Raw genomic sequence first — 9506 nt, 5'->3', positions numbered from 1 at the left:
CCTGCTGGGAATTGACCCCCACCCCAGCCTCCAATCATTCGTAGCTCAATCCACCTTCCTGTCAACTCTGGTGTTTTCACACAAGACGGTCTTGCAGACTTGATTCAATTAGCGACCAAAATCGCAACATTTGTTAAATCTTCAGCTGCCGTGGTTCGCTTTCACACTGCACAGTCAAACAATCCAAACAAACTGAAAAACCTTTTCCCACCTCCAACCAAATACACCTCTCCCCCATGGCTTTCGAATTTTGCCGGTTGTAGGATTTCTCTTTTGTCTTTGGTAATTTTGCTTGTGCTAGACTCTGATATGCATTCAAAGCGCGCCAGAGTTCACTTTAACAAACTGAGACCTAGGCAGACCAGAGTTCGCATTTTTTTTTAGTCTACATAAGAGGTTGATTACACATTAACCCCTCCCCATATAAAGTGGGGTTTTTAGACAAACAGACTAAAGCTTGATTAAAGTGGACTAAACAGGACTGATGTGAATGCACCCTAAACACTTACCTGACCTGGTAAGCTGGAAAGCATTCAACTCAGAGGGTAGAGGAAGCTGGAATCAAACCAGCTTCCAGGCAATGAAACAAACTACAAAATATCAATTAAAAGCTAAAAAACTTTTAACAGCATTGAATGGAAAGCACATCAAAACAAAAAACAAAACACTGAACAAATCTTGTGATATGGATAACAAATTTAAGCTTTCTTTCTAAGTTTCTAAGCGTATTTATATATGTGTGTGTATAGCTTGGGAAAAGACACGATAGATTTCCTTTTTCTGATTGTGATCACAAGACACATCAGCAGAGACGACTAAACAGAATCAAATTCCTCTGCGAACCTCGTAGGTGGAAGGTGTTGACAAGGAGAGGAATGTGTGTAAAAACAAAGACAACGTCTCTGTTTCTCCTGCCTCAGTTTCAGTTGTCAGTCCAGCACTGCTGGAGGAATGCGGAGTTAAGTAATGTTGTTCTCTCTTAATTTGTTTTCACTGCTTGTCATGTTGCAGGTGGGAAACTCTTTTTGTGGCCTCAAATGGTGATAAAAGTCGTATTCACTTGCTGATCTCTGAGAAAGCTGGCTGGCATGTTTATTTTGCTCATTCGGTGTCATAAACACCAAAGCATCCGGTTTCTACATCCGAGCCTCTCCCGATAAGGGAACCCGATGCCGTAACCTCCGACTGACTCTTCAGTGTGTACTCCAGCCACCCATTAGAGCACCCATCTGGCTCATTATGTTTATTAATGATGCTCCTTCCTTCTCTGTCACATCAGAGGTTTTCAGTTATGATTCTGGCAGTACCACTGGTTGTTAGGACAGCTCAAACTGTAGGATCCCATCTGGAGAGTCTCACAGAAAAACACTTTCTGTCAAGCCTGGGAGGCTCTTGTGGCCCAAGCTAACTTTCAGCAGTTGTCTAAATCAAGTCCCCTTGTTGTGGAGTAGGGGTTCAGAGAGACAGAAAGTCTGTAAGTTGTTATTCCTCACACGAATGGCTCATTAACTGCAGGAAAATGTGGTTAACGTTGAGAAAAAAACAAGTCTTGAAGGGGGAAAATTAATTAATATTAAGCGTAGACAAAGGACGAAGGCAGGCGTTGAAAATTTGTTTCAATAGAATGAGCTTTTCTCTCAACAGAGAATGAATTCCCAAAGCACTAAAAAATCCATTGGTCCCTCCAGTGTTTTCATCACTTGGCCATATCAATATAGCAAATCATCTAAAAATGAGAAACAATCCATTTGTTATTGATTAGAATAAGTAAATAATTATTAACTGCTAGCATTTGGACTCCTATAACTGGTCTAAGGTAAAATTGTTTTCCATTTGTGGTCTTACGTTGCAGTATCGTCACTTCAGAGAATGTACACCTCTGTTGATTAACCACAACTTCTGCAGAGCAGGTTCTAGAAACCTGACGTCACAAGCTGGAGTGGTACTGGGGTCTTTTATATACTGCAGAGTGGCAAGGGTTTGGTGAGCCGAGCTCAGCGACCATTAAACTGTCACCACTCTATTTCTGTATGAGGAGTTGAAGAATGTTTTCTCTCATCCCGTGTAGTTCCAGCAACTGGGAGATTTAAGTCTTGTTGGCCACAATGCTATGGATAGAATTCTAACTAAGAATTGTGTTGCAGGTCTTGTTAATTTTTGTATCTTTTAAACATTTATCAAAACAGTTAGAAGGACACCAACCTTTTTAAACCAGAAGAAATGTAAACATATTACTTCTTCAGTAAATATAAATCTGCATTGCCCACTGCACATAAGAAAAACCTTTGAAAACCTAATACATAAACCACAAAGAAATTATTGGATCAGCTCCCCAGTACATTTGAACATTGCTCACTGTCTATGGGCTGATCGGGTCTCAGGTTATCAGATGTCTTTCGGCTGTTACTACAAGCAATTGCAAGTGCGATGGGTGTGCAACTTTACAAAACTGTGGTTTAACTTTCTGGAACAAGCTGTCTGCTGACCCGAGGTCGATTACAGCTATCTACCATCAAAAACAAACTCAAAATTTTCCAATTCTCAGAGGTTCATGATTTATAACTGTGAATGCATATGGATAAACACGCACGCACATGCACACATGGTACCTCTTTTTCTTTTCAAGGACTTTGCATTAACTTCCATTTATTTTCCATTATTTACTATAGCATAACCATTACACGACTCACCCTAAAACCAACCTAAAACTCAATCCGCACCTTAGTCCTAAAGCTAATACATAACCCAAAAACAGCTCTTCTTCTTATGGAGCCTGGACTTTGGGCCCTATAAGATGCAGTGATAGTGCAACACAACAAAGTACCTTTTTGACAGTGATTTTTATTTATTTGTTATCATTTTTATGCTAACAGAACCAACACACCTCAAATCTATGCAATTTTCTCTCAGTATAAATACATTTTTGGAATGTGAGTATCAGTAAACGAGCAGTATTATGTAGACCAAGAACAATGTTCTAAAACACTATAAAGCAGGTTTGGGTTAAAATCATTTAACATTTCACAAAGCATAACTCTGTCCATAATCTAACATTGGAAATCATAAGGCACAGCTGCAAGCATACAAAAATGTGGCCGCCACCCCTAAACTGATGAAATGCAGCACTAATCAGAGAAGCATTGACTTGTACTCCTGTAAAAGTCTGGAAAAACGTAAAACTAGTGAAAACATACCCCAAAAGACTTGCACTTGTAATAGCAGAGGAAAGTGTTCCTACAAAGTTTTACTTTAGACATTTGTAAAACAAAAAACAAAAAACAACTGCTTATGATCAGCTAAAAGGTCCAAAAAATGTCAGATTTTAATTTAATTAAGGTGTCTTGCCCCGTAATAAGCTAAATCCACAGGCGCACCTTTCTGTAACAAATACACAATTCACTGGTTTCAAAGTTAGCAAAGTTAATAAAAACACCGGACATCCCAAGATGTCCGGTGATTTTATTCAACTTAGTTAGCGATTTACAAAATATCTACTCAGATCTAAATAGTTAGTTTTATAGCTGCATGTCATTGCAATGCAGCACAAAGCAGAGTAAAGCAACGCACACTTAAATATCAGGTATGCCTGCTTAACGAGGCATGTTACTATAGGAACCAATGTTTTTGTGTTGATCTCTGTTAACTTGGTGTTTACAGTTTACCCAAATAAAGGGTTTCAGTGCAACGTGCTGTTTTGCCCTCGTTACCCTCTTATTTTAAGCCTGGGATGCTGTTGATAAGCCTATCATTTTGTCACATGGAAGGAAATAGCTATTTAATTATGAGAGCAAAATGAACCAAATCATACAGCTCTGTAATGTAAGAGTTGCTCTGTTTCCCCTTACATGACACATTGGCTCAAACCTCATGTGGAGAACATGAAAATGAATGTAAAAATTACAAAACAGTCAAGGCCTTAAACACATGGCTCTTACCTTGTTAGCAAACACCCAGCTACCTAACAACAGAGCAGAAAGATACAGTAGCACCACCTTGTGTTATGGCACAGCCAGAGGTTAAACAGTCAGGAAGAGGCTGGAGTCTAATAGATAGGAAATACAATGTCACTTTGAGTACAACTAAGACAGTTAGAGAGAAGCAGAAAATCCTATTAAGTATCCTTTAAACCCACAAATTAAAACATAATTTTTTTTCTCATTTTATGTCACAGACCAACACTATGTAGTTAAAATCTCATATATAGAGTTTTTGTCTTAAATACCTTTCAAATACCTATGGAAATGTATGTACTTACTTACATTTACCTACTTACAGTTCTAATTCTGACCAGATTTCCCAATTGTTTGTAAAGTAAGTCAAGCTCTATCAGACTGACGGAGCAACTCTGTAAACAGATCATTCTGACACGTGAATATGGTTGGATTTGAATTACTCCATTGTAACTGTATGTTTGGGGTTGTTGTCCCATTGAACCTCCACTCCAGTCCAGGGATTTTCCCCCAGAATTTCACTGTATTTAGGTCCATCCATGTTCCCATCATCCCTGACAAGCTTTCTTTTCTCAGCTGCAGGAAAGCATCCTCATGATGCAACCACTGCTTTTAACAGCGGTTTCACGGTCTATTCAAGATGATGTATTAGTTTTCTGCTACACGTAGTGTTTTGCGAGTAGACTAAAAATGTTATTTCACCATCTGACCACAGCACCTTCCTCTTGATTTTTGAACTGTCTCCTACATAGCCCGTGGCAAACTAATAGTTGTTCTGTCAACAGATGTTCCCACCCGAGTTTCCTCAGAGCTACCAATGGGCTCTAGCAACCTTTGTATGTATCCATTAATTTCCATTTTGCAACTGTAAACACTGAAGTTGATTTTTGTAAGGCTGAAAATGCAAAAAGACTGTGAGATAGCTGTTTAATCTTTCAAAATACAAAGACGGTAACAAAATTACATAACAGCCTCCATGTATAAACCAAGCAGAGAGAGGGCATCCCCTTGGCCTGCATGTCATATGCCCAAAGGCTATGAGGGCTTGTGCTGACTGTTCATCTTGCCAAAAAAGCAGCCAGACACCAAGCTGTTCTGGCATAATTAGAACCTCCTGCAGATGTCTAAAGTATTACCTCACTGCAGTCCAGAGAACATGGCTTCCCCAGCTAATTGCCCCAGCTGGCTGGATCTGGAATCTGTTGTACTACTGATCAATGAGGGGCTCCCTGAGCTTAGAGTCACTCTGGACTTGTATGTTAAGAGTTTTTGAGGGTAAGACTGGTACTGGCTCTAAGTTTATTGTTGGGCGGAACCAGTAAGATATGAAACTGCACTGTTTATCAGTAAGAGTCTCATACTGTCTATGTGTTGATGTTTACATGTATTTAAGAGGGAAGCCATAGAGAATGCATAAAGTTAATATTGCAACACTTATGTAATACGCAACCTTGTGCTATCCTGGTGCTCAATGTGGTCTTCTCCAGTGGCAGACTTCACATGCACAAACTCGTGCAGAACCATGTGAGGGAAAGCCTGGGGATACAGGCAGTCTCCAAGGTCTCCTAACTGCCTGAATCTAAACTTAAGGTCATTCCTCTGCTGCTCGACCAATTATCTACACACAGCTCTGTTGAATCTCAGCCAGGCGCTTTGGCTGAATTGTTCCAGCACATCCTCCTGCGGGTCCTCCACAGTGGAATAAATGTTCTGCCATTAACAAACATTTTTTCATCAACCAGACAATCATGCCTGGTGTTTGACATTGCCATTTCCAGATAAATGACGAACATTGCCACTTATAAGTAGCCTTTTGGGGCCAGGGGAACGAAACACCTTCAAGAAACAAAAGAGGCCCAGTTGCCTTTTATTTAAGCGCTGTACATCAATTTGACATTATTCTAGTTAAAACAGCATATTAGACGGTTAGATCCAGATGGCATTTCATCATCCATGGCATGGCAACAAACACTTTTGTTGTCAAAAGTACTTTGAAATAACCTATTTAGTGTTGAGGCTATTTTTCATACTTTGAATTTGTGTAGCTTTCATAGATACAAAAAGTGATAAGGTTTGCTGTCTATCGTTTTAAAATCTCTCAGTAACTGCTGGTTTATCTCAAAATACCTTTTCAGAATTTCCATATCTCAGAGGAAATGCTTAATCAGTGCCTGATATTTTCTCACGGATGTCTGCACTTTTAATGTTCGAGACATTGTGTCATTAACATTAGGCACATATTTGTTGATGCTGTTTGGTGGGGTGAGTCATGTCATGACTCGCCTGTAAGTGTGTTCTGTAACCCCCCCGGTCCCTGCAGAGAATCTCATTACAAGACAAATATTATTTAAAACAGTTTTTTTTTTCTTTCAGTATGATGAAGAATGGAGATATGTCAAAGCAGACACACACCGAGAATGTTTGCACAGTGGAAGCTATGTTGATAGTCATCCACAACCGGGAGTCTTGGTGTGTTAATGGTGATGTCACTTCAGCTCAGCCATCCAAGGTGCTTTTCTGATTTTTCATACTCATGATAAAGTTTCTTGTCATGTCTGAAGGAAAAAGAACCACACAAGTTGAATGAGAATTTAGGAGTAAACAAAGAGCAAAATTAAGAATCAGTTGAGGTTGGGAGAGACTGTTTAACCCCTTAACTGTCACCTCAGATAAGCACCATTATCTGACACTTATATGTCAAATAATGGGGTCCATGAAGACACCAGTGTCCTCATGATAACTGAGTAAACATGGTCCACATGAAACATGTCTACTGTAAGGGCTTGTCCATTGTTGTATGAAAAAGAAAAAAAAAAAGTTTTTTTTTCAAACACTTCACTTTTTAAAATAGTCTGTTCCTTTTGGAAGTTTCTTGAGATACCATGTCTATTTTGGTTGGTGGAGAAGAAACACTTTTACTTACTTTGCTGCTGGGTCTAGTACACCCACCTGAAAAGGTACTTCCAAACTATGTCATGTCAGCTTTGCATAAACAGCAAAAATAAAAACCCTAGCAAAAAGACCCACGTTTCACGTGTAATTTGCAAATCATACCTTGATAACTGTGGAGAAATGATCCCAGATGTAGCTGCAGTTTAATGAAAAGGGACTTCATCATTCGAACTCTTCAAAAGAGGCAGCCTTCTGTGCTTCTTTAAAAGCACATGGTGGAGTGAATCCCTGGATCAACAAGAGGGAAAAAAGGAGATGGGTTACATCCAAGTAGGAAAATCTACTCAAAGCATAAAATCTGATGGTCACAGTTACTTACAAAATGTGCAAGAGGAAAAAAAGGGGCTCTTGGCCTCAAACGGTTCTAAAAAGGCAAACTGAGACATGAAGAAAATAACACAAATTGTCATGGTGACATTGTTATAAGATCATTTACTGCGTCAGGAGGGTAACAGGCTCTCAGAACCTTTTCAGTGGACTGTAAAAATGCAGGATGTGTCCTAAGAATTCATTAAATCGATGGTGGTTATTACCTCCCCACAGACCTGAAGGAGAACATATCAACTGCAGGTGTGCATGTATAAAAACCATAACAATTTCACAGCAAATGACTTTTTATATGAAATCACTTCAAATAACACCTGGAAAAAATGTAATAATATTGCACAGTGGACCTATAAAACTAAAAGAATCATACAAGGAGGCTAATGTGACCTATAGACATAAAGAAAAACGTTTTTTGGAGTCCAAAATGGTTTAACTGTCATCTGACTCCTTTTCTAATGGAATGCCTTATTTGCAGGTCACACAAAGTGGATGGAGAAGGAGATGAGTAGATGGATTTGGGCCTCATCTGTAATATCACGGGGCTTCTGGTCGCTTACAGGGAAGAAAGAACAAAGCCAAAATAAAAAGTCTTGATCTACTGCATTGTTTATGTACAGAGCCTCATCTATGATTCAGAAATATGGATTGTGAACAAAAACTGAAATCCTTGTCTGAAATTAGCTTATTTCAAAGTGAAAAAAAAATCTTACAATTTTACATTTAAATTCAAAATTTCAATAGATGTCGGCGGGATGATCCAGGTGTGTCTCTCATCTGGACATTAAAGGACGTTTTGAATAGAGCGCAGGGATTTGAAAGTTTGTGTTTTACACCAAACTACCATCAAATGGAGTGAGTTATTTGCTGTAGAAACCATAAATCCAGTCGCTGGAAACAGTTGCACAGATACAGCAGATGTCCGCAAATAAAACAAATTTATAAGCCTAGGAAGTATGACTGTGATCTCTTACTTCATGTTTGAAAATACAAGGTTAGCATCAGGCTGAGACTGTGTTTGCATGCTAAAATCTGTGTTCCGTTTTTGAATTTATGCGACCCTCACTCTGGCCAGAGAAACATCTGAACACATACCTGCAATTCTAATTCAGCTGTTAGATGCTGTACATCTCATCTCCAGGCACCACAAATTAGATATATTTTTTTCTGACAGTTATCATCATCTGCCTTCTCTGTTAATAATTCTAGTAAAAATAAGTAACTCAACATATTTGCAAGCACATTATTAACTACTGTTTTGCAGTTTCCTGCTTCCTTTGACATGTTTTTCTCTGGATTCCTCTGCTTTCAGGCATTTTATACCAAGAATCAATTTTTTTAACTCTAATTTTTATGACCAGATGCAAAGTTCATGTCCTTAAAGACACTGCTGCGTGGTATAGTTACAACATGATTAATCCTCGTAAACAAGTATTAAAGTTACAGCTCAGTGCACCGTCAAGTAATTCTGAAATTAAGAAGAAATCTATGTGTTATGCTCCTTTAAAGTAGGGACTTGACGAGAAAATTTGACAAGGTAATACATTTACAAGTATATAAGGAATGAATGAGTAGATTATAATTGCTTGTTGAAGATATTTCTTTTACCAGTTATTGCTGAAAACCAGGTAATTCTAGGGTATGCATGCATTCTTTTGTCACAACACAGGCAACTTTTTTAATAAAAGGGAATATGTCATTATATGTCTTCCTGTTTTCATACACAACCAATATTCAATTACGCACTCTCTAATCTCAAGATCAAAGCTTGCCACTAATGAAAGAAGACTACACATAATGCAGATCCTCTGCAAATCCTGAAAACCACAGAGGAGGGTGGAGAAAAACTCAATTTTTTTGTGTTTATATATAGACATGGTGATTCCACCTCTCAATCACCAGAATGGATGGGATGTAAAAGATCCGCCAGACACACATGGATGCGCACAAAGAAACAACACGGACATAATGAGACAGGCAGTTTTCAGTTGCTATTCCTGTGCTAATTAAAGTCACAAATCACAAGTTTTTTTTTAAAGTTAGCATTAGTTATTCATAAATTTATGAAGAAAAAAAAACAATAATACAATTCATAGTAGCAATTTTAAAGTACCAACAGATTAAACTTGATTTTATAGTTCTTGTTTTTTGTAGCCTGAACTGATTATATTCAAACAAGAATGTGTTTAAAACAGGACGGAATAACACAAAGATGTTGTGTTATTCCGTCCTGTTTTAAACCCATGAAAAAAATAAAAGTCATTAGTTTTAGCTAATGAC

This window comes from Poecilia formosa, unplaced genomic scaffold (genome assembly GCF_000485575.1).
Source record: "Poecilia formosa unplaced genomic scaffold, Poecilia_formosa-5.1.2 Scaffold27, whole genome shotgun sequence".
NCBI lineage: Eukaryota > Metazoa > Chordata > Actinopteri > Cyprinodontiformes > Poeciliidae > Poecilia > Poecilia formosa.
The sequence above is the reverse complement of the archived record's forward strand: the minus strand, read 5'-3'. Positions refer to the sequence as shown.